Raw genomic sequence first — 27,328 nt, 5'->3', positions numbered from 1 at the left:
GGGGGATAGCTAGTCCTATCGAAGACTACGCTTCTGGTAAACTCCATCTTGCAGCAGAAGAAGAGGGTAGATCGTAAGTTCACCAAGTAACATCGCGTAGCATAATCCTAACCGATGATCCTCCCCTCGTCGCCTTGTGAGAGAGCGATCACCGGTTGTATCTGGCACTTGGAAGGGTGTGTTTTATTAAGTATCTAGTTCTAGTTGTCATAAGTTCAAGATACAATTCCAAGTCGTCCTGTTACCGAAGATCACGTCTATTCGAATAGATTAACTTCCCTGCAGGGGTGCACCACATTCCCAACACGCTCGATCCCCTTTGTCCGGACACACTTTCCTGGGTCATGCCCGGCCTCGGAAGATCAACATGTCGCCGCCCTACCTAGGCACAACAGAGAGGTCAGCACGCCGGTCTAAATCCTATGGCACAGGGTTCTGGGCCCATTGCCCATTGCACACCTACACGTTGCGTACGCGGCCGGTGAGCAGACCTAGCCTCCCTTATACAAGAGCAGGCGTTCCAGTCCAACCCGGCGCGCGCCGCTCAGTCGCTGACGTCACGAAGGCTTCGGCTGATACCACGACGTCGAGTGCCCATAACTGTCCCTGCGTAGTTGGTTAGTGCGTATAGGCTAGTAGCTAGACTCAGATCAAATACCCATATCTTGTTAAGCGTGTTATTTGAAGTAACCGCGAACGCCGACCAGGGCCATGCCCACCTCTCACTTAGGTGGTCTCCGCCTGCCCTGTCGCTCCACCTCAAAGTAACAGTCAGGGGCCGTCAGGAACCCAGGCCCACCACTACCTGGGTGGAACCACCTGCCCCTTCAACCCCCAACATCAGAATCACTTGCGGGTACTCAATGAGCTAACCCGACTTTAGTCACAACATTTATAGTATGTATATATGTATATATATACACCCGTGATCACCTTCCGAGTGATCACGACCCGATAGTATAGCATGGCAGATGGACTAGAATTTAGGGCCACTGATGAAGTTCTAGCAAACCTATACTAAGCATGTAGGATTGCAGGTAAGGTATCAACAGTTGTAGCAACAATGACAGGCTATGCATCAGGATAGGATTAACGGAAAGCAGTAACATGCTACACTACTCTAATGCAAGCAGTATAGAGAAGAGTAGGCGATATCTGGTGATCAGGGGGGGCTTGCCTGGTTGCTCTGGCAAGAGAGAGGGGTCGTCAACACCGTAGTCGTACTGGGTAGCAGCGGCGTCGGTCTCGGTGTCTAGCGAGAGAAGAGGGGGAAGAAACAATAAATATTAAGCAAACAAATGCATAGCGATGCATGACATGACAAGTATCGGGGCTAGGGGTGCCCTAACGCGGTATGAGGTGGTACCGATGAAGGGGGAAAACATCGTGAAAATATCCCCGGTGTTTCGCATTTTCGGACAGATGAACCGGAGGGGGAAAGTTGCGTGTTCGCTATGCTAGGGATGTGTGGCGGATGAACGGGCTGTGCATCCGGATTCGTCTCGTTGTTCTGAGCAACTTTCATGTACAAAGTATTTTCATCCGAGTTACGGATTGTATTAATTATCAAAGTTTTAATTTATTTTCTGAATTTCTGTAATTAATACTAATTCAAAATATTATAAGGACTAAATGCTAAGTGCACCCGAAAGTGTACCCAGCAGTGTGTGCTAGAGGCTAACAGTGGGCCCAAGTCAACAGTTGACTCAACAGTCAACATTTGACTGGTCAAACTTGAACAGTGCGGTGGGGGCCATCTGTCATTGGCTAGGTCATACACAGTCAGCACTTTGACTGGTCAAACTGGCAAAGGTAGGGCCACATGTCATAGTCTAGGGTTAGTTCAAGAGTTTAGTTTAACTAGGGGGTTCCACTGTCATATTCTGTTAGGCTAGCTAAACCAATTAATTAGGTTAATTAACCAAATAATTAATTAACTATTTATCCTATTTTATTTATTTCTTTTGGTTATTCATTTCGTTCTTTTTTAAGGGGGGTTGGTCCCAGTGGCAGTGGCACAAGCAGCCATGGCTTGGCAACGCGCAGCCGCTCACAGAGGAGCGCCGGTGACGAGCGCAGAGCACAATGGGTGAGCAGGGCATGGCCCCGGACAGGAGTAATGCCGACGAGGCGCAGGCACGCCGGAGCGGGCTGGGGCACGGCAGATGCAGAACTGGGCGAGGCCAGCCGTGAGCAACGACGGGTGAGCAGTAGCAGAGGGAGGCGAGGCCATGCGTGGGCGAGAGGGTGCATGGATCGGCGCGGGGCATCAGTGACTGCGGCGAGGAGAAAAGGAGACGACGGAGGTGCTCACACCCGTTGGCGGGGAGCGGGGGGCGGCGACCCGTGAGGAGGAGGTCGGGGAGGTTCTGGCGACGGCGGCGGGTGACGGGCTCCGGCGAGGGGGAAGAAGGCGTGGGAGGCCGGACCCACGACGGGGCCTCCGGGATCCGTCCATCTCCAGCGAGGGGGCTACTTGGCGCGACACAACTAGGTGGTGCCATGGGAGCGATGGCGCGAGGATGGCGGGAGGTGGTGGATCCCCGGGCGCGGGCGCGGCAGCGGTGGTGGGCTCCGACACGGCAGAAGATGGGGTTAGGGCGCAAGGCCTATCTGCGCCCTGGCGCTGGGTTGTGTCGGGTGTGTGCGGCGCTGGGAGGGAGACGAGAGAGAGATGGGGATCGGGACAGGGGGGAGTTAGGGTTAGTGGTGGGATGGGTTGGTCTAGTAGGTCAGGGGGCATGCGGGGTGGGCCGACTAGGCTGGCCGATTGCTTGGCCAGGTGGGCCGAACGGCCTAGGGGGATGGGGTCTTCGTCTCTTTTATTTTTTTGTTTATTTTCTCTCTTCTTTTACTTATTCTTTTCTGTTTTATTTTAGTTTACACCATTATTTTTAGTTTATTAAAATATGACATTAGCTCCTAAAACAATGTTTCAAAATAATCCACTGCCATAAAAGTTTTACCCCAAAATAAAAATGGTTTAGTATTTTTCAAAGTTTAATAGACATTTATTTAATTGCTTTAACTACTGTTTTAATCATTTTGGAACACTTAAACCTTTTATAAAAACTTGGTTTCTTCACCTACAAAACTTATGATTTATTTGCCACAGTTCGCACATTTTAGTTTGACATTTGAAAACTTTTATTTTTGACTTTATTTAAATTTGAATTTGAACTGTTTTCGAATCAACGAGAGTCTAACAACAGTAAACATGGTGACGTGGCATAATTTGTGGGAGATTACTGTAGCTTAACTACCGGGGCGTTACAAATCTCCTCCACTACAAGAAATCTCGTCCCGAGATTTAAGAGTTGGAGTAAGGAGGAAAGTTTTGGTTACGAAATTCTAACGGATCTTCTCGGTCTTGGTTGCTCTTCTCGAAGAGGTCGATCCATAGCATTGATGTCTTCATTCCTATGCCTGAATGCATCGTGATGAAGCTGTCGTCCTTGCTTCAGGATCATTACCGTACTTACGAAAGGATAAAGGGTGGTTATTCCGGAAGAGCGAACCTCTGCAAGGTTGATTACCTGGTAGCTAACATCGGGGGAAGGTGGCGGAAAGTATCTCTCGAACTGAAACTTAAGAAAAAAATCGAGAGCAAAGTAAGGAGGTACCATGAGAAGCTTAAGCGGGTAGGCAATCGTTCGATGCCTGAACAAGGTGTGAAAGGGGTCCAGAGCAACGAGAATACGTATTGTGTCTGATACCGAAGTAGATTACTAGGGAGATGACCCATGAATTACTTACGAAATCAAGCGCGAGGAATAACTTTGGCAACATGGGGGTACAGAAGAGTCAGGTTTCGATCCTGTGGAACTGTGGGTTATGGGCCCACCATGTGAGTTAAAGGTAGAAACGGCGCTGGCACCTTACACGATCATGTAAGCAAGGCAGGTCAGAGGATAGCCTGTCAGTTATGTCGGCGACAACGTCGGTACCAAGGGCGAGGGACAAAGAGAACCATTTCCTGCTCGTTGAATGAGGCGGGCCAATAGGCAAAGTTCTCGTCCATCGGTGGTTACCGGAATGTCATCAAGAATAGTAACAGGGTCTTGCTGACATAATTGTACACCGAGGTGTTTACATAAGCAGGAGAATATTTCTGCGTGGATCATATAGATCACAAGAAAGGTTAAACCAAACAATGGAAAGGAAAATGTGATTATCAGATTAAACAGAACAATGGAAAGGAAAAAGGTGTTTAGACACATATTTCAGGGGTATATCCTTCCCAAGGACAAGCAGAGCATGATATATGTGACAAGATATAATGTAGAAAACCCTTTAGGTAAGGGGAGAGAAATTTCATGACATTACCCATACAACGGTGTTTGGATAATTGATAATGAAAATTTAGCATTGTGCTCAGATGTTCTTATTGAAATTCGGAGTACCATAGACATGCTTCGAGATAGCATTGACATGGTCTTCACGCAATGTCAGACTTTGGATACACAAAGGATCCATCAGGAACAACTCATAGAATAAGTCTTACAATTTCCTCATGGAAGAATGGATAACCTTGCTAAAAAGGAAACTATAACAGTAGGACCTCCGGCGAGGTGTGCTGGGCATGACATCACCTTACCGGGTCATGAAAGAACATTGTTCTTACCCTTTGAAATATAGTCCAACCATCATATCTGACCGAGATTCAGATCTGGTCGGTGTTAGGATACCTCAGACTCAGGGTGCCTGAGAAGAATAGGTGTAACACACATTGATGAGATGACATTGTAAGATTCTTGGAAATGAACTATGGAAGCGAGTTTCGAAACAAGAGTTCATCATTAAACCAAGCAGAGGATGAGGAGGTGGCTGATGGCTCAACGACCATTCCTCCAGATTTCCAAAAAGGTGTGTTTCCACAATCATGTGAACAAGGAGATGACATTTGTCAGATCAAATGATATAATGGTGTATGCTCAAGGAAAGCATACACAATTAAACATTGATTGAAAGGAGCACCCAAAATATGGGGTTAGGTAGCATGATCAATGTTAGAATGGTGATTCAATAACCAATAGTCTAAGAATGAACTATCGACCATTAACTTCAAAGCAATAGGGTTGCTAGAAGTTTTGAATTCCCACATCATAGTTCAATTGTCGGTTTTCAGGTTAGAAACAACACGAGGACCAAGAAAGAATGATGATGGTGAGAAGTATCACTATAATAAGAATTCTTATGAGGTGGAGTAATCCTCACAACATTCTTGTCATAAAAGATGGTAATACTCCAAGCTAAAGAAGAACAAATGTTGGATAGCAAGGAACTCAAGGTATAACCCAGAACACGAACAAGTTTGTGTTCGAGGGAAGGCAATAAAGTGGTCGATGACAACACAAATCATCGAGGGCAGCATGGAATTTCTCATCATGAATTCAATTGATATCTCGGAAGAAGTTAAAATGTTGACGATGATCACGACACACTTGTCGAGAGGTTTCTTGAATATGTAATCGATCGGCAATGACATCAAGTCAAAGGAATGGTGAAGCAAAAAGTTATTGGAACCAAGGGTACGACACAAACTCAAAATCAAGCTTGCTGTTCAAGGCGAAATGGTATGACAAGGAAGATCAACGTAAGTTTAGCTCCTCATCGAAAGTTGTGCTCCGGGAATAAGGACCAAGTAGAACAGTTAACATTTAGCACAATAATGAATATAGCCGATCGGGCTAGGAATGACGTGATGGAGTATTAAACTCCTCAACAACAAAGTACTAGAAGGTACTAAATTGTAGTGTAGATTTGATTCACTAATCGGCATTCTCAATTGACGACAACCCAAAACCCGTGGAGTGATTATGACGGGGAAAGGTACTACTTCATCAAAAATTCATAAGATGAAGTGCAATGGGTTGATATCCTCGAGATACCAGGGGGTAATACTCGAAGGTAGAACAAAATAGAGGTTGGGCAGGCGTACTAATCTGTAGGAGACAAGTACTTTAACTTGTCCGAGAAATAGAATCAAAGGAGAACAATCATGGTCAGATCCATGGTTCCAAAGGGTCAATTCATAGATACCAGATGATACTTATCAAGGAAATAGTTATTATTACAAGAAGCTTCCATGATAGGATCTACATCGTGTCCATGGGCATGAACACAAAGTTCAATGTCGACTCCCACTTCTCTAATGCATAACCTTTCATTCACTTCTCGCCTTCAACAAAGTTGTGTTGAAATTTTATCTGACATAACAACAGTTGAGTATGACTCGTGAAAACTTTCGGGTTCACACGGATTTAGAGAAGGTATAGGTTCAACCCATCGGGGCATCTTAGAAACATATACCACAAGCTTCAAGAGTAAATATCACCAGCTCGAGAGCAGAGCAAGGTTGAGAAAGCAGAGGATACAATTTACCAAAGGCATTATGTATCCGAGGGAAGGCTCACAAGGTTATTGAATATGAAGGACGTTGTCAGGTAAAATCCAACAAAGGATCTGGTGGTCCATAAGGGATCTGATGTGAGCATCGGTACTCAACCAGAAGAACAAAGAATGCAAGGAGATAATATTATAGAAACAACTGACTAATTCAAAGCTCAAATGCAAAGGAATTATGAATTCCAAGACAAGGGATCAGAAGCAATGCTGTGATTAGGGATGGATAAGTTGAATAGCCTTAGGGGTACAATCAATGGCAATTTGATTGGTCGAGATCCAGCTCATGTTTAAAATGACATATGAGTAGAAAGGATGAATTCTAGGATCTGATTGAGGATTGCGAGCATTCTCAATATATTGAATCAAGGGACGTAGAATGATAGTGACAAATAATGTCAACGGAGATTACTAGAAATACGGAATTAACCATAAGGCTGGAAGGCAAGAAATTCGGGATCAATAGGTTGTTGAGGATTTTTAGAAGATCAAATAGTTTTTCAAAGAACTTTGTGAAAGACACGCAACTAGAAATGAACAAATCCTCAGTAAATGTGAGGAATTATTCGTAGGGGTATTCATGGGGCAAAGATCTGCAAGGCAGTAGCTCAAAGGATTCTCGGAATAACGGAGAGCAGTTTGAGGCATCTTGTATTAACAAGATCATTGGGGTTGAACGTAAGACTGGCAAGTGTATGCAGTTATCCCTAAGGATATAAGGGTGGTAGGGAACGCAAAAGCGATGACACAAAGTCTTGAGAGAACACTAGATAGTATATTCGGAATCTTCTGGTGCAGCAGGCGATCATCTGTTGTAAGGGGCTCTCCGGGAGGAAGTGATCATGAGATCCTAATGTTAGAGTTAGTAAAACCATTTAAACCCGAATAGAAGAGTGTTCAGAGTCCTAAAGTATAGATCAAGGAGTAAAAGATCCTAGTACCACCCAATGGCGACGTGGGCCCGTAAGACTCACATCCATGTTGGTAAAAGTTTTGTAGTGACTAGACATGACTTCGACCAAGGAGTTTGGAAGGGGGATTCCTAGGCAATCGGCTCTTATACCAACTTGTGACGCCCCCGATTCAATCATACACTAATCATACACGCAAACGTGTACGATCAAGATCAGGGACTCACGGGAAGATATCACAACACAACTCTACAAATAAAATAAGTCATACAAGCATCATATTACAAGCCAGGGGCCTCGAGGGCTCGAATACAAGAGCTCGATCATAGACGAGTCAGCGGAAGGAAAAATATCTCAGTACCGACATAAGTTAAACAAGTTTGCCTTAAAAAGGCTAGCACAAACTGGGATACAGATCGAAAGAGGCGCAGGCCTGCTGCCTGGGATCCTCCTAAACTACTCCCGGTCGTCGTCAGCGGGCTGCACATAGTAGTAGGCACCTCCAGTGTAGTAGGAGTCGTCGTCGACGGTGGCGTCTGGCTCCTTGGCTCCATCGTCTGGTCGCAGCAATCGGGTATAGAAAGGGGAAAAAGGGGAGCAAAGCAACCCTGAGTACTCATCCAAAGTACTTGCAAGCAAGGAGCTACACTACATATGTATGCATTGGTATCAAATGGAAAAGGGGTATCATATGTGGACTGAACTGCAGAATGCCGGAATAAGAGGGGGATAGCTAGTCCTATCGAAGACTACGCTTCTGGTAACCTCCATCTTGCAGCAGAAGAAGAGGGTAGATGGTAAGTTCAACAAGTAACATCGCATAACATAATCCTAACCGACGATCCTCCCATGTCGCCCTGTGAGAGAGCGATCACCGGTTGTATCTGGCACTTGGAAGGGTGTGTTTTATTAAGTATCCAGTTCTAGTTGTCATAAGGTCAAGGTACAACTCCAAGTCGTCCTATTATCGAAGATCACGGGTATTCGAATAGATTAATTTCCCTGCAGGGGTGCACCACATTTCCCAACACGCTCGATCCCCTTTGTCTAGACACACTTTCCTGGGTCATGCCCGGCCTCGGAAGATCAACACATCGCAGACCTACGTAGGCACAACAGAGAGGTCAGCACACCGGTCTAAATCCTATGGCGCAGGAGTCTAGGCCCATCGCCAATTGCACACCTGCATGTTGCGTACGCGGCCGGTGAGCAGACCTAGCCTCCCTTATACAAGAGCAGGCGTTCCAGTCCAACCCGGCGCGCGCCGCTCAGTCGCTGACGTCATGAAGTCTTCGGTTGATACCACGATGTTGAGTGCCCATAACTGTCCCCGCGTAGTTGGTTAGTGCGTATAGGCCAATAGCCAGACTCAGATCAAATACCCAGATCTCGTTAAGCGTGTTATTTTGAAGTAACCGCGAACGCCGACCAGGGCCAGGCCCACCTCTCACCTAGGTGGTCTCCGCCTGCCCTGTCGCTCCGCCTCAAAGTAACAGTCGGGGGCCGTCGGGAACCCAGGCCCACCACTACCTGGGTGGAACCACCTGCCCCTTCAACCCCCATCATCAGAATCACTTGCGGGTACTCAATAAGCCAACCCGACTTTAGTCACAACATTTATAGTATGGATATATATACCCGTGATCACCTCCCGAGTGATCACGGCCCGATAGTATAGCATGGCAGACGGACTAGAATGTAGGGCCACTGATGAAGTTCTAGCAACCTATACTAAGCATGTAGGATTGCAGGTAAGGTATCAACAGTTGTAGCAACAATGACAGGCTATGCATCAGGATAGGATTAACGGAAAGCAGTAACATGCTACACTACTCTAATGCAAGTAGTATAGAGAAGAGTAGGCGATATCTGGTGATCAAGGGGGGCTTACCTAGTTGCTTTGGCAAGAGAGAGGGGTCATCAACACCGTAGTCGTACTGGGTAGCGGCAGCGTCGGTCTCGGTGTCTAGCGAGAGAAGAGGGGGAAGAAATAATAAATATTAAGCAAACAGATGCATAGCAATGCATGACATGACAATTATCGGGGCTAGGGGTGCCCTAACGCGGTATGAGATCGTACCGGTGAAGGGGGGAAACATCGGGAAAATATCCCCGGTGTTTCGCGTTTTCGGACAGATGAACCGGAGGGGGAAAGTTGTGTGTTTGCTATGCTAGGGATGCGTGGCGAATGAACGGGTTGCGTATCCGGATTCGCCTCGTCGTTCTGAGCAACTTTCATGTACAAAGTTTTTTCATCCGAGTTACGGATTATTTTATATTAATTTACAAAGTTTTAATTTATTTTCTAAATTTCTGGATTTATTACTAATTCAAAATATTATAAGGACCAAATGCTAAGTGCACCCGAAAGTGTACCCAGCAGTGTGTGCTAGAGGCTAACAGTGGGCCCAAGTCAACAGTTGACTCAGAAGTCAACATTTCACTGGTCAAACATGAACAGTGCGGTGGGGGCCCTCTGTCATTGGCTAGGTGATACACAGTCATCACTTTGACTGGTGAAACTGGCCAAGGTGGGGCCACATGTCATAGTCTAAGGTTAGTTCAAGAGTTTAGTTTAACTAGGGGGTTCCACTGTCATATTCTGTTAGGCTAGCTAAACTAATTAATTAGGTTGATTAACCAAATAATTAATTAACTATTTATCCTATTTTATTTATTTCTTTTGGTTATTCATTTTGTTCTTTTTTAAGGGGCGGGGGGTTGGTCCCAATGGCAGTGGCACAAGTAGCCATGGCTTGGCAACGCGCGACCACTCACAGAGGAGCGCCGGCGACGAGCGCAGAGCGCGACGGGGTAGCAGGGCATGGCCCCGGACAGGAGCAACACCGACGAGGCGCAGGCATGCCGGAGCGGGCTAGGGCACGGCAGATGCATAACTGGGTGAGGCCAGCCGCGAGCAACGACGGGCAAGCAGTAGCAGAGGAAGGCGAGGCCATGCGTGGGCGAGAGGGTGCACGGATCGGCACGGGGCGTAGGTGACTGCGGCGAGGAGAAAAGAAGATGAGGGAGGCACTAACAGCCGTTGGCGGGGAGCGGGGGGCGACGAGGCGTGGCGGCGACCCATGGGGAGGTGGTCGGGGAGGTTCCGGCGATGGCGGCGGGTGACGAGAGGGGCTCCGGCGAGGGGGAAGAAGGCGAGGGAGGCCGGACCCACGACGGGGCCTCCGGGATCCGTCCATCTCCGGCGAGGGGGCGACTTGGCGCGGCACAACTAGGCGGTGGCCATGGGAGGAGCTCTTGTGAGGCGATGGCGCGAGGGCGGCGGGAGGTGGCGGATCCCCGGGCGCGGCGCGGCGGCGGTGGTGGGCTCCTGCGCGGCAGGAGATGGGGTTGGGGCGCAGGGCCTGTCTGCGCCCTGGCGCTGGGGGGTGTCGGGTGTGTGCGGCGTTGGGAGGGAGACGAGAGAGAGATGGGGATTGGGTCAGGGGGGGAGTTAGGGTTAGCGGTGGGATGGGTTGGCCTAGTAGGCCAGGGGGCATGCGGGGTGGGCCGACTGGGCTGGCCGGTCGCTTGGCCAGGTGGGCCGAACGGCCCAGGGGGATGGGGTCTTCGTCTCTTTAATTTTTTTGTTTATTTTCTCTCTTCTTTTACTTATTCTTTTCTATTTTATTTTAGTTTACACATTATTTTTAGTTTATTAAAATATGACATTAGCTACTGAAACAATGTTTCAAAATAACCCACTGCCATAAAAGTTTTACCCCGAAATAAAAATGGTTTAGTATTTTTCAAAGTTTAATAGACATTTATTTAATTGCTTTAACTACTGTTTTAATCATTTTGGAACACTTAAACCTTTTATAAAAACTTGGTTTCTTCACGAACAAAACTTATGATTTATTTGCCACAGCTTGCACATTTTAGTGTGACATTTGAAAACTTTTATTTTTGACTTTATTTTAAATTTGAATTTGAACTGTTTTCGAATCAACGAGAGTCTAACAACAGTAAACGTGTTGACGTGGCATCATTAGTGGGAGATTACTATAGCTTAACTACCGGGGCGTTACATTTTTCATTATAGAACTTGGCTTGTATATTCGAATGATGGGCTTCCTCAAAATGCCCTAGGTCTTCGTGAGCAAGCAAGTTGGATGGACACCCACTTATTTTCTTTTGTTGATCTTTCATATATTTATAGCTCTAGTGCATCTGTTGCATGGCAATCCCTACTCCTTGCATTGACATCAATTGTTGGGCATCTCCATAGCCGGTTGATTAGCCGCGTCAATGTGAGACTTTCTCCTTTTTTGTCTTCTCACACAACCTCCATCATCATATTCTATTCCACCCATAGTGGTATGTCCATGGCCCACACTCATATATTGCGTGAAAGTTGAAAGAGTTTGAAAAGGCTAAGTATGAAACAATTGCTTGGCTTGTCATCAGGGTTGTGCATGATGGGAGCATTTTGTGTGACGAAAATGAAGCATGGCCAAACTATATGATTTTGTAGGGATAAGCTTTCTTTGGCTATGTTATTTTGATAAGACATAATTGCTTGGTTAGCATGCTTGAAGTATTATTATTTTTATGTCAATATTGAACTTTTGTCTAGAATCTTTTGGATCTAAACATTCATGCCGCAATAAAGAGAATTACATTGAAAATTATGTTAGGTAGCATTCCACATCAAAAATTCTGTTTTTATCACTTACCTACTCGAGGACGAGCTGGAATTAAGCTGGGAGATGCTGATACGTCTCCAACATATCTATAATTTTTGATTGTTCCATGCTATTATATTATCTATTTTGGATGTTTAATGGGCTTTAATATGCACTTTTATATTATTTTGGGACTAACCTATTAACCGAAGGCCCAGTGCCAGTTGCTGTTTTTTGCCTATTTAAGTGTTTCACAGAAAAGGAATATCAAACGGACTGAAACCTTCGCGAGGATATTTTTTGGAACAAACACAATCCAGGAGACTTGGAGTGGAGGTCAAGGAAGCAACGAGGCGGCCACGAGGTAGGGAGGCACGCCCAGGGGGTAGGCGCGCCCCCCTCACTCTCGTGGACCCCACGAAGCTCCACCGACCTACTTCTTTCGCCTATATATACTCCTATACCCTGAAAACATCCAGGCGAGCCACGAAACCACTTTTCCGCCGTCGCAACCTTCCGTACCCATGAGATCCCATCTTGGGGCCTTTTCGGCGATCTGCCGGAGGGGGATTCGATCACAGAGGGCTTCTACACCAACACCATAGCCTCTTCGATGATGTGTGAGTAGTTTACCACAGACCTTCAGGTCCATACTTATTAGCTAGATGACTTCTTCTCTCTCTTTGGTTCTCAATACAAAGTCCTCCTCGATGTTCTTGGAGATCTATTCGATGTAATACTTTTTGCGGTGTGTTTGTCGAGATCTGATGAATTGTGGGTTTATGATCAAGATTATCTATGAACAATATTTGATTCTTCTCTGAATTCTTATATGCATGATTTAATATCTTTGCAAGTCTCTTCAAATTATCAGTTTGGTTTGGCCTACTAGATTGATCTTTCTTGCAATTGGAGAAGTGCTTAGTTTTGGGTTCAATCTTGCGGTGCTCGATCCTAGTGACAGAAAGGGAACCAACACGTATTGTATTGTTTCCATCGAGGATAAAAAGATGGGGCTTATATCACATTGCTTGAGTTTATCCCTCTACATCATGTCATCTTGCCTAATGTGTTACTCTGTTCTTACGAACTTAATACTCTAGATGCATGTTGGATAGCGGTCGATGTGTGGAGTAATAGTAGTAGGTGCAGAATTGTTTCGGTCTACTTGACACAGACGTGATGCCTTTGTTCATGATCATGCCTAGATATTCTCATAACTATGCGCTTTTCTATCAATTACTCGACATTAATTTGTTCACCCACCATAATATATGCTATCATGAGAGAAGCCACTAGTGAAACCTATGGCCCCCGGGTCTACTTTACATCATATAAGTTTCCGATCTATAATTCTAGTTTACTATTTATTTTGCAATCTTTGCTTTTCAATCTATACAACAAAAATACCAAAAATATTTATCTTATTATCTTTATCAGATCTCACTTTTGCAAGTGGTTGTGAAGGGATTGACAACCCCTTTATCGCGTTGGTTGCAAGCTTATTGATTGTTTGTGCAGGTACTAGGTGATTTGCGTGTAGTCTCCTACTGGATTGATACCTTGGTTCTCAAAAATAGAGGGAAATACTTATGCTACTTTGCTGCATCACCCTTTCCTCTTCAAGGGAAAACCAATGCATGCTCAAGAGGTAGCACCTCTTCAGGAGCACGGAGCCCAAGGGCCTTGCGGTCTGGGGCGCCGGTGCGCGGGCCCCAGGAGCAGATGAAGAAGCAGCAGCCGGCCCAATGGTAGCACCATACAGCGCCAGGGCAGGAGCATCGCCCTAGGAGACCAGTGCTGACCTGCTCTTCGTCAGAACCATAGTCGGCGACTTCTTCGAGGGGGTGACCTTGGACCTTGTGGTTAGCAGGGGGCCGGACCTCCTCACCGGGTGGTCGCTGGCATCGTCACCATCAAGTAGGGCACGGAGGAGATCGGCCTTGCGCGGAGGGGAGGTCTCCCCGGTCCCCTCTGGGGTCGCCTCCGAGTCCTGCTCCTCCTCCCCGCCAGAGTCGCCGGAGGACACCACCACCGGAATCGTCGCCACCAGGGCCTCAGAGGGCGCCGGCGGCACAAGGCCGCGTCCATCAAAGATGGGCATGGCAGCGGGAACCTTCGCCCCGTCGGGGCGGCGGTACAGAGGAACAAAGGTGTCTGGAGGGTACCCCTGGTCGTCCCCGACCAGGGAACGGAGAGTCGTGCCCAGTTCCTCTTCAGGCGGAGGTGGTCAGCCTTGTCCCCGAGCTTCCACAAGGGGCGCGAGCACGCCTAGAGTGGAGCCACACGCTGCGACAGGAATTCCTTGACGATCATGGCCCCCGTCAGCTTCGCCGCATTTGGGTCGTCAAGGCTTCAGATCGGCAGTCATCTTCTCCAGGACATGCTCCGCTCGGGGGTCCGTGAGCTTTGCGTGGAACCACATGTCGTGAGACATGGGCATCCCTGTCGGTAGCACAAGTCGGGGGTGGGAGTGCTTGGCGTTCATCAGAACCCACTTGCTCCTGAAGCCCTCGGCCTTCTTCCGACCATCGAGACCGCGTTGGTCTTGTTGGCCGCAACAAAGTTGGCGCACCCCGAGCAATGGTCGTCCTTGATCCGGAGATAGAAGAAGTGGCGCAGCAGCGCCACGTATGGCATCACCCTGACGTATGCCTCACAGTAGAAGGCGAAAATTGACATAAGGAGGACAGAGTTGGGATGAAGATGGAGGGCGTGCAGCTTGTAGTGGCTAAGGATGGAGTAGAAGAAGTCACAAAGGGGGGAACCAACCCCGCCATAACACTGCTCATGAAGAAGGGATAGAAGGTGCTGCCAAAGGCCTCTGGCTCGGCGGAGCCAACCCGGAGCGCGATCTTCCTTTTCTCGTCGCCGCCCTCCGCCGTCATCAGGAGTGTGGCGGTGAGGTTCTTCTCTGAGATGCTGGGCGCGCTCAGGGGCGGCTCATACCAGGAGGGCGAAAGGGTGGCCCTCGCCTTGTTGGGTGCCATCAATGGCGGGCTTGGAGGAGGATTGGTGCAGATCTGGAGGCTTGGGAGCGAGGAGTAGGAAAGGGGATCTGGAGCAAGACAAAGGCAAGCAATGAAGACACTGCGGCGCGCGCCAGCCTTTTGTCAGTCGGGCAGTTGCCGAGGCAGCATGGGGAAGCGGAGACGCCCACGTCCTATCAATTGCCACACGTCAATCATGACCGTAGGCTGTTAGGTCCTGTGGCGCTCCGCACTTGACCCTTGGCTTCGCCGCGAAGCCAAGCACGAGCGCGCCTTGGGCCCGGGGGCTACTGTCGGCGTCTTGGGAACGGGGGTACCCAGACTTGCCTGCCTGCGGCCTAGGGCGTGGCTCCACTAGCGGCCTAGTACGGCCCATCTTCATCAACCAACACTCAAGACCCTCGCGAGGGGCCAAGCCACGCGAGGCGGACGACACAAGACATCCTCAGGGGCAGCCCCACTAGGCTGGCTCGCGAGGAGCGGAGAGATCAAGGCGAGGGGCACGTCGTGAGGTTTCCATGACATGAGCCATGACGACCAAGGCCAGGCGGGTGCCAGCGTGCGCATAGTGCCAGTTTCCTCTTTTGTGCTAAAGATGCAGGCGCATGCGAGGAGTCCTGAGGCGCCAGGCAAAGGATTCCCTATCGGTGCAATGAGACCAAGACCAGCAGGACGGCAAGACGGAGGTCATCATGGAGCCCGCGACGACGTCACCACCAGAGCCTTTGGCAGGCGAAGGCCACCTTTTATCAGGATAATTTGTACTTGTTGCCCCCCTTCAAATTGGCCATTGTGGGATCCCTTCCTGCCTAATATTTGGGGAGAGGACCTGGGCCTCTATATATAGGGCTAGCCACCACCATAGGTAGAAGGGGATTCAGATCATCCCCAACCACACAAGCTCATCGACCTCAAGAACACCTCTCCTCAAGAGGCTGTTCTTCCCTTGTACTTGTTCATCCCCAGCCAACAAGGCAATCCACCACACCACACTGGAGTAGGGTATTACACCACAACGGTGGCCCGAACCAGTATAAACCCTTGTGTCTCTTGTTCCTCGGGTTCGGCGAGCTGGGCTTTGAGATCATTGTGATAGTGTGAGCTAGGGGGAGAGAGATCTTCGTGCACACCCCAGTGTTCGAACCTCAAGGGTTTGCCAGAACCCGCAATTCAACACTAAGCAACTCTCAAAGAAGAAAGGGTCAAACTAAACTTTATTTCATCTAGGCAAAAGATCGAACTAAAATAAGTAAAAAGCAAAAAGATAGTGGGATGATAGGATACCGGGGCACCACCCCCAAGCTTGGCGGAAGCCAAGGGGAGTGCCCAGACCAGATACTCAGTTCTCCTTTGGTGGTGGAGAAGATGGTGGTGGTGACGAAGATGTCTTGTCCTCAGATTTCCATGGCAGTGGTCCACCATCATAAGAGGAAGAGTGAGTCTCACGGGTCCTGCAACTAGCAACCAAACTCTTACCTTTAAACCTTGCCTCATATTCAAAGACTTGGTTCTGGAGGTCATAGATCTGGCTTTGGAGGAAGTTGATTTGCTCATTGAAGGTGAAGATGATGTCTTTCATGGGCTTGCCATCCACCTTGAGATCACGGGAGAGGTCCGTGATCATGAGGTGATTGGCATGGAGTCCATGCTCCACCACCCCCTTGCACCGGAAGACATCTTGCTCCACAGCTTCAAGCCTAGCCTCCACGGTTCCCATCCCCTTAGGACAGGGTACATCACGAAGGTGAAGCAACCCTCATGCATCTCAATGACCTGAGGGTGTTGCACCACCTCCCAAAGATATGGGTTGATGACGTTCTTGAAGAACTTGTCCTTGGAGGATCTTGAAGTAGCCATGGTAAATGGGATCTGACATAAAACATCAAGGGAAAAAGAGAATAGAGGATTTCTTCGTGATACGGTGGTTAACAGGTTCGGGAAGTATATATAGATTTTTTTTATCTTGGCGGACAAGTACATGAAAGAAAAACAGAGTACGGAAGGTGTCCCAGGTGGGCACAACCCACCTGGGCGCGCCAGGCTTGTGCCCACTAGGGGACGCTTCCTGGGAGTTTCTTTATTTCCAAAATTCTAAAATATGCCAAATCTGATAGAAAATATTTTTGCAGATTTTTTGGAGTCCGTTTACTTACCGTATCACATACCTCCTTATTTTACGATTCTGGAGTGTTCCGAAAGGACTCTTTTATGTGCTCTTCCGGTGTCAGGTTTGGATAATATTACTTTCAATATTAATAGGCGTACCTAAGATATAATGCTTTATTCATTGCCCATTGACAATCTTTGGGTTAGTACCTTCATAATTATTTATTTTGATGGCACCAGACCTGTAAACCTCCTCGATGACATATGCGCCTTCACATTTCGAGAGGAGCTTCCCTGCAAAAAATCTAAAACGAGAGTTGTACAAAAGAACATATTCTCTGACTTTAAACTCACGCTTTTGGATTATTTGTCATGCCATCTTTTTTAATTTTTCTTTAAATAATTTTGCATTTTCATAAGCTTGGGTTCTCCATTCATCTAGTGAGCTAATATCAAATAACCTCTTTACACCAGCAAGTTTGAAGTCATAATTGAGTTCTTTAACTGCTCAAAAAGTTGTATGTTCCAACTCAAGAGGCAAATGACAAGCTTTTCCATAAACCATTTTATAAGGAGACATACCCATAGGATTTTTATATGCTGTTCTATAAGCCCAAAGTGCATCATCTAATTTCTTAGACCAATTCTTACTGGACCTATTGACAGTATTTTGCAAAATTAATGTTATTTCTCTATTGCTAAGTTCAACTTGACCACTAGAGTGAGGATGATAGGGTGATGCAATTCTATGGTTAACATCATACTTGGCAAGCATTTCACGGAAAGCACCATGAATAAAGTGTGAACCACCATCATTCATTAAATATCTAGGGACTCCAAACCTTGGGAAAATAACTTCCTTAAGCATTTTAATAGAGTTGTTGTGATCAACACTACTGGTTGGAATAGATTCTACCCACTTCGTAACATAATCAACATCAACCAAAATATGTGTATACCCATTAGAGGAAGGAAAAGGTCCCATGCAATCAAATCCCCAAACATCAAATGGTTCAACAGCAAGTGAATAATTCATAGGCATTTCTTGACGCTTACCGATATTACCTACTCTTTGACATTCATCACAAGATGAGACATCTTACAGGCATCCTTGAAGAGAGTAGGCCAATAAAATCTACATTGCAATACCTTGTGAGCAGTTCTGTCTCCAGCATAATGCCCTCCATAAGCCTCGGAGTGACATTTCTATAGGATTTGTTCCTGTTCATGCTCAGGTACACAACACCTAATAATACCATCTACTCCTTCTTTATAAAGATGTGGGTCATCCCAGAAGTAATGTCTTAAATCATAGAAGATTTTTTTCTTTTATTGGTATGTAAAGCTAGGTGGTAAATATTTAGCAACAATTTAATTAGCATAGTTAGCATACCAAGGAGTACTATTAGCAAAATTTATTACAGCTAATTGCTCATCAGGTAAGCTATCATCAATAGGTAGTGGGTCATCAAGCACATTTTCAAGCCTAGACATGTTATCAGCTACGGGGTTCTCAGCTCCTTTTCTATAAATGATATGTAAATCAAATTCTTGTAACAAGAGAACCCAACGAATAAGTCTAGGTTTAGCTCTTTATTTTCCATAAGATATTTAATAGCAGCATGGTCTGTGTGAACAGTTACTTTGGAATCAACAATATAAGGTCTAAATTTATCACAAGCAAACACAACTGCTAAGAATTCCTTTACAGTAGTAGCATAATTTCTTTGAACACTGTCTAGAGTTTTACTAGCATAATGAATAACATTTAGTTTCTTATCAACTCTTTGTCCTAGAACAACACCAACAACATAATCACTAGCATCACACGTAATTTCAAAAGGCAAGTTCCAATCAAGTGGTTGAACAATAGGTGCAGATATTAAGGCTTTCTTGAGTGTTTCAAAAGTTTCAACACAATCATCATCAAAGACAAAAGGGATATCCTTTTGCAAGAGATTAGTAAGAGGCCTATAAATTTTAGAAAAGTCTTTGATAAATCTCCTATAGAATCCAGCATGACCTAGGAAACTAAGAATACCTTTGATGTCCTTAGGACATGGCATTTTCTCAATTGCATCAACCTTAGCTTGGTCCACTTCAATAAATCTTTCCGAAATTTTATGACCCAAGAAAATGCCTTCATTAACCATAAAGTGGCACTTCTCCCAATTCAAGACAAGATTTGTTTGTTCACATCCCTGCAAAACTCGCTCAAGATTGCTTAAACAATCATCAAAAGACTTCCCATAAACAGAAAAGTCATCCATGAAAACCTCAACAATCTTTTCACAACAATCAGAGAATATAGTAGTCATACATCTTTGAAAGGTAGTAGGTGCATTACATAAACCAAAAGGCATACATCTATAAGCATAAGTTCCAAAGGGACAAGTAAAAGTAGTCTTTTCTTGATTAGGTTGAGAAACATGTATTTGTGAAAAGCCAGAATATCCATCAAGGAAGGAAAAGTGTGTGTGCTTAGATAATCTTTCAGGCATTTGATCAATAAAAGGCAGAGGGTAATGATCTTTTCTAGTTGCTTTATTTAATTTTGTAAAATCATTTACCATTCTATAGCCTGTGGCAATTCTTTGGGGAATAAGTTCATTCTTATCATTAGGAACAACAGTAATACCTCCTTTCTTAGGAACACAATTAACAGGACTTACCCATCTACTATCAGCTATGGGATAGATTATACCTGCTTCCAGAACTTTTAATATTTCTGTTCTTACCACTTCTTTCATCTTTGGGTTTAACCGACGTTGGTGATCAACAACTGCTTAGCATCAGGTTCCATATTGATTTTCTGCTGACATAGAGTGGGACTAATGCCCTTTAAATCATCAAGAGTATATCCAATAGCAGCTCGGGGCTTCCTCGGAACTTTCAATAATCTTTCTTCTTCATGTTCTGAAAGGTTAGCACTAATAATAACATGATATATCCTCTTTTCATCAAGATAAGCATATTTCAAAGTGTCTGGCAATTGTTTTAATTCAAACATAGGATCACCTTTAGGTGGAGGAGGATCTCCAAGAGTTTCAATAGGCAAATTGTGTTTAAGGAGAGGACGTTGTTCAAAGAAAACTTTATCTATTCCATTTCTTTCATGCATATGTAAATCATTTTCATGGTCTAGCAAATATTGTTCTAAAGGACTAGTAGGTGGTACAACAATAGAAGCAAGACCAATTAATTCATACTTACTAGGCAATTCTTTTTCATGATGATTTTTACTAAACTTGGAAAAATTAAACTCACGAGACTCATCTTGACTATAAATAGTAGGGTAAACCTCCACTGCAGCTTTTATTAATATGAGAACAATAATAAAAGAGTGCTGTCTCATGGGCTTGAGGTAAAAATTAAACATCTCTAACAAAGCTAACACCCACAATTTGTTTCTTCCAATCTATCTTAGCATTAACGGTGTTCAAGAAAGGTCTACCAAAGATAATGGGACAAAAGTCATCTTGTGGGGAACCAAGAACAAGAAAATCAGTAGGGTATTTTATTTTCCCACACAAGACTTCAACATCTCTAACAATCCCAATTGGTGATATAATGTCTCTATTAGCAAGTTTAATAGTAACATCTATTTCTTCTATCTCAGCAGGTGCTATGTCTTTCCTAATTTCTTCATATAAAGTGTAAGGAATAACACTCACACTAACACCCATGTCACATAAACCATGATAACAGTGATCTCCTATTTTAACTGAAATAACAGGCATGCCAACAACATGTCTGTGTTTAACTTTTCCATCAGGTTTAGCAATTCTAGTAGCTTCTTCACAGAAGTAAATAACATGCCCATCAATATCTTATTCCAAGAGATCTTTAACCATAGCAATGCTAGGTTCTACTTTAATTTGTGCATCAGGTTTAGGTGTTCTAATATAACTTTTGTTAACCACAGTTGAAACTTTAGCATGTTCCTTTATCCTAACAGGGAAAGGTGGTTTCTCAATATAAGCAGAAGGAAGAACTGGATGAACATTATAAAGTATAGTTTCTTCTTTAACTGGTACTGGTTTTTTAGTTTCTTCTTTAATAGGTGGGTGATATTTAAAGCACTTCTCTTTAGGGAGTTCAACATGAGTAGCAAATGATTCACAAAAGGAGGCTACTATCTCAGAGTCAAGTCCATATTTAGTGCTAAACTTTTGAAAACCATCAGTATCCATAAAAGATTTAACACAATCATACTTAAGTCTAATACCTGACTCTTTACCTTCGTCGAGTAGTTCCCAATCTTCAGAGTTGTGTTTAATTCTTTCCAAAAGATCCCACTGGAATTCAATAGTATTCTTCATAAAAGAACCAACACAAGAAGTATCAAGCATGGTTTGATCATTATGAGAAAGCCGAGCATAAATTTTTTGGATAATAATTTCTCTTGAGAGCTCATGATTGGGGCATGAATATAACATTGACTTAAGCCTCGCCCAAGCTAGAGCGATACTTTCTCCTTCATGAGGCCAAAAAATTATATATATATATATATAATTCCGATCACGATGAACTAGATGCATAGGATAAAATTTCTGGTGGAACTTCAATTTCAAACGATTCCAATTCCATGATCCAATATCATCGCATAGCCTATACCATGCCAATGCCTTTACCTTCAAAGATAAAGGGAAAACATTTTTCATAACTTGATCCCTGGGTAAACCTGCAAGCTTAAACAATCCACAAATTTGTTCCACATATATCAAGTGCATATCAGGATGTTCTGTTCCATCTCCCGCATAAGGATTAGCTAGCAGTTGTTCTATCATACCCAAAGGAATTTCATATTCAATATTTTCAGTAGGTGCAGTAGGTTGAGGGGTAGCTAATTTTGGTTTCAGACGAGGTGAAGATACCCCGAACAAACCCCTCAAATGATTGTTTTCCATAGTAACAAGTGGCAATAAATTGCAGCACACTATATAAATGTTTCCTTACCAAATTCCACTTACCAAAGGCGCTTCACTCCCTGGCAACGGCGCCAGAAAATGGCCTTGATGACCCACAAGCATAGGGTATCAATTGTAGCTCTTTTTGATTAGGAAGAGTGTCGAACCCGATGAGGAGCAGAAGGAAATGACAAGTGGTTTTCAGTAAGGTATTGTCTGCAAGTGCTGAAATTGTAAGTAGCGAGTAGTTTGATAGCAAGATAATTTGTAACGAGCAAGTAATGATAATAGTAACAAGTATGCAGCAATATAGCCCAATCCTTTTGAGGCAAAGTACAAGCCAAAATGGTCTCTTATAATAAGCAAAGCGTTCTTGAGGGTACACTGGAATTTCATCTAGTCATTTTCATCATGTTGGTTCGATTTGTGTTTGCTACTTTGATAATTTGATATGTGGGTGGACCGGTGCTTAGGTGTTGTTCTTACTTGAACAAACCTACGACTTATGATTAACCCTGCCGCAAGCATCCGCAACTACGAGAAAAGTATTAAGAATAAATTCTAACCATAGCATTAAACTTTTGGATCCAATCGGTCCCTTACGAAATAGCGCATAAACTGGGGTTTAAGCTTCTATCACTCTCGCAAACCACCATCTAATTGCTACTCCACAATGCATTCCCTTAGGCCCAAATATGGTGAAGTGTCATGTAGTCGACGTTCACATGACACCACTAAGGGAATAACAACATACATACTATCAAAATATCGAACACATATCAAGTTCACATGATTACTTGCAACATGATTTCTCCTGTGACCTCAAGAACAAAAGTAACTACTCACAAATGATAAACATGTTCATGATCAGAGGAGTATTAAATAGCATAATGGACCTGAACATATAATCTTCCACCAAATAAACCATATAGTAATCAACTACAAGATGTAATCACCACTACTAGTCACCCACAAGTACCAATCTACAGTTCCGGTAACAAGATTGAACACAAGTGATGAACTAGGGTTTGAGATGAGATGGTGCTGTTGAAGATGTTGATGGAGATAGACCTCCCCAAGATGGGATAGTTGTTGGTGATGATGATGACGATGATTTTCCCCTCCGGGAGGGAAGTTCCCCCGGCGGCATCGCTCCACCGGAGGGTAAAAGTGCTCCTGCCCAAGTTACACCTCGAGGCGATGGCGCTCCATCCCAAATGTCTTCTCCTTATTTTTGCTAGGTCAAAATGACTTATATATAAAAATATGGGCACCGGAGGTGGGCCGAGGAGGCCACAACCCACCAGGGCGCGCCTGGGGGGCCTGGCGCGCCCAGGTGGGTTGTGCCCACCTGGTGGCCCCCTCTGTTGTTTATTAGCTCCAGTATTTCTTAAATAATACATAAAAAATCTCCGTGAAGTGTCAACTTATTTGGAGTTGTGCATAATAGGTGGCCTGACGTAGCTTTTCCAGGTCCAGATTTCCAGCTGCCGGAATTCTCCCTCTTGGTGTGTTCCTTGCAAATTATGTGAGAAAAGGCATTAGCATTACTCCAAAAAGCATTATTATGGATAAAAGCATTATAAATAATAGTAAGAAAACATGATGCAAAATGGACGCATCAGGTGTGCTTTAGTATTTTTGAAGAAATGGTCTGTTGCTTCACTTAGATTTATTTGAGAGTTAGTAAAGTTTTCAAGAAATTCTCTCTTTGCTTCACATAAATTAATTTGAGAGAAAGAAAGAAATGTTATGCTCATGATCTTCACTTATATTTGTTTGAGCTTGTTAAAAGCAACACTTAAAAAATAGTCCCAAAGTGATAGATATCCAAGAAGGGTATAATAAAAACTTTCATGAAGATCATTGGACAAAATAAACTTGATTCTTAGTAATAGTTTTGAGATATGATGATGTGATATGTGAGTTATGTTGATGAGTAATTATGCTTTAGTGAGAATATTGGTGTTAAGGTTTGTGATTCCCTATGCAAGCACGAAACTCAATAGTCATGCAATGAAATTATATCCTACTTGTGGTGCATTATTCGGTGTTAATTATGCTTAATGCTTGCTTATGAGATTATCCGTTTCTTGGTTGGTCGCTTCTCAATCTTTTGCTAGCCTTCATTTTGCACTAAGTATGATATCTACTTGTGCATCCAAAAAACCTTTAACCCACTTTTGCCACATGAGTCCACTATATCTACCTATATGTAGTATTCTTTTGCCGTGCTAAGCAAATTTGCATGTGCCATCTCTAATTTTCAAAATAAACTTCTCTTTTGTGTGTTTGTTTTGCTCGCGGAGCGGTGAGGGGTGGCTAATATTTTCCATGCTAGATGTGTTATTCTCACGATGAGTGTTTATTCACTTGTCATTGCACGAGAGTAAGGCAAAGGTATTAGGGATGCCCATTCCCGAAATGAAAAAAAATGAATTTACTTTATGTTGTCAAATAATAAATTCCTTGGAAAGTGTTGGTATGAAAGGCACCCATGGATATGGTTAGCCATGGAAAGTGAAAGTATGGTGGAAAAAGGAATAACCTTTATCTAGCATGGAAAGTGTTGGTAACTCTAAGTCATTTTCATTGGTGGGATGGATACACCTCCCAAAATGTTTTTATCTCTAAGTTTTTCTCTTTGAGCTCTGGCACCTCTACAAATCCCTACTTCCCTCAGCGAAGGGCCTTTCTTTTACTTTATGCAATTTTTATTTTTTAATTTGAGTCTCCATCTTCTCTTATAAAAGCACCAACTAGGAGGCAATATGATCATACTTGAGTATTGGGTGTAGCTAATATGCGAGTTTGTTTCATGAATGGATCCATGATTGAGCATGATGGGCTAGGGATAGCTTATTTTAGTGTTGATATTTTGAAAGACATGGTTGCTAGTTAATATGCTTGAGTATTTAAATTATCATGTCAAAACTAGACTATTGCTTTGAACAATATAAAAGTCCAAAAGTCCATGCTATAAAGAAAGAATATGATATGACATGTTCGGCAACATTCCACATAAAAAATTCTGTTTTTATCACTTCCCTACTTGAGGACAAGTAGGGGTTAAGCTTGGGGATGCTGATACGTCTCCAACGTATCTATAATTTTTTATTGTTCCATGCTATTATATTATCAATCTTGGATGTTTTATAATCATTTTATAGTCATTTTATATCATTTTTTGGTACTAACCTATTGACATAGTGCCAAGTGCCAATTCCTATTTTCTGCATGTTTTTTACATCATAGGAAATCAATATCAAACAGAGTCCAAACGCAAAGAAACTTTACAGAGATTTTTTTGGACCAGAAGGAACATAATGGGCCCTGGCTGCACCTGGGGGATGCTTTGAGGAGAGCACAACCCACCAGGGCGCGCCAGGAGGCCCAGGCACGCCCTGGTGGGTTGTGCCCACCTCGGGTGCCCCCAGACCGCCTCTTTGCTCTATAAATACCGCAATATTCTGAAAACCCTAGGGGAGTCGACAAAATATTCATCCAGCCGCCGCAGAGTCCAAAACCACCAGATCCAATCTAGAGACCATCTCAGATGGGGTTCACCACCTCCATTGGTGCCTCTCCGATGATGCGTGAGTAGTTCTTTGTAGACCTTCGGGTCCATAGTTAGTAGCTAGATGTCTTCCTCTCTATCGCTGAACTCTCAATACAATGATCTCTTGGAGATCCATATGATGTAACTCTTTTTGCAGTGTGTTTGTTGGGATCGGATGAACTTTGAGTTTATGATCAGACCTATCTTTTTATATCCATGAAAATATTTGAGTTCCTTTGATATCTTTTATCCATGATTTCTTATAGCCTCGTATTTCCTCTCCGATATTTGGGTTTTGTTTGGCCAACTTGATCTATTTATCTTGCAATGGGAAGAGGTGCTTTGTAGTGGGTTCGATCTTACAGTGCTTGATCCCAGTGACAGAAGGGGAACCGACACGTATGTATCGTTGCTACTAAGGATTAAACGATGGGGTCTATGTCTACATAGATAGATCTTGTCTACATCATGTCATCGTTCTTATTGCATTACTCCGTTTCTCCACGAACTTAATACACTAGGTGCATGCTGGATAGCGGTCGATGTGTGGAGTAATAGTAGTAGATGAAGGCAGGAGTCGGTCTACTAATCTTGGACGTGATGCCTATGTAATGATCATTGCTTGGATACCATCATAAGTATTTGAACTTCTATCAATTTCCCAACAGTAATTTGTTCACCCACCGTTTGCTATTTTTCTTGAGAGAAGCCACTAGTGAAACCAACGCCCCCCGGGTCACTTTCTCATATATTTTCCTTTGCGATCTACTTTTCCTTTGCTTTTATTTTCAGATCTATTAAACCAATAATACAAAAATACCTTGCTGCAATTTATTCTTATTTATTTTATTTGGCGCTCGATCTATCAATCTACTACAATTTTATCTCACGTCCGTTTGCCTATCTTGAGGCGCCGTACCTGGAAGGGATTGACAACTCCGTTAACATGTCGGGTTGCGAGGATTTGTTATCTTTGTGCATGTGCTGTTTTGTTGTGTTGCTTGGTTCTCCTACTAGTTCGATAACCTTGGTTTCATATCTGAGGGAAATACCTACTGCCGTTGTGCTGCATCATCCCTTCCTCTTTGGGGAAATACCGACGTAGCTTCAAGCAACATCAGGAGTTTTCTAGGCACATACCAAACTGGCTCAACATTTACGATGCCTAGCACATCACAAAAAGTTCATGATTATAAACCATGTATGATAGGTAGACAATCACACACATTTAGTTTTCCCGCACCGTATGTGATAGTGTCTGACATCACACACGCTTTGCAAACGGCAACTGTGTGCATTGTTACACACGTTTCCTCTCCATGAACTGTGTCAGATTATGATGTATATCGCACACACTATGATTTATTGACCGTGTGCGTTGTAGTGACCTGCATACCATAATTTTGCCCTAATTTAATTGCTGCTATTTAAAATTGTACCTAATTTGAACTTGAAAGTAGGCTATACCTTTATTCATATCCATCAGGTTCAAACAACCAATGCATTATTCGATTCATAGGTACATATGTTTAAGAATTACATAAGCACCAAATAAAGAATGATGAACCAGGGTTCTATACTTGTACTATTACAGATGGTAAACAAAAAGGCGATAGACATTCTGGTTGGTGAACAAGGTGAAGCGGAATGGCCCTATTGTGCTCTCCTGGAAGCAGAAGAGACGCACGACTCTAGTCCAACCCCTTGTGATGGCCGACCGCCAATCATGTAGTTTGAGAGGTAATCTTGAGTAAACTGCTTCAGGATCCACTTCAAAGGAAAAAAGATTCAGACATTGTCATCTAACACAACTCATTAC

The 27,328-nt window shown here is 44.1% G+C and overlaps 1 long non-coding RNA gene across 1 annotated transcript; it reads right to left on the bottom strand.

Moving 5' to 3' along the window:
* Positions 1-7,572: 7,572 nt before the first annotated feature.
* Positions 7,573-10,760, bottom strand: LOC147990444 (uncharacterized). Its single transcript, XR_015599535.1, has 3 exons — positions 10,355-10,760; positions 9,208-9,282; positions 7,573-7,873 (listed from the first exon to the last, which is right to left on the bottom strand). It is a non-coding gene; the product is annotated as an uncharacterized LOC147990444 (long non-coding RNA).
* Between the last annotated feature and the right edge of the window lie 16,568 nt (positions 10,761-27,328).

Source organism: Triticum urartu, chromosome 1A, assembly GCF_056163025.1.
Source record: "Triticum urartu cultivar PI428250 chromosome 1A, HENAU_Tu73, whole genome shotgun sequence".
In the NCBI taxonomy this organism is placed as follows: Eukaryota; Viridiplantae; Streptophyta; class Magnoliopsida; order Poales; family Poaceae; genus Triticum; species Triticum urartu.
The sequence above is the reverse complement of the archived record's forward strand: the minus strand, read 5'-3'. Positions and strand labels throughout refer to the sequence as shown.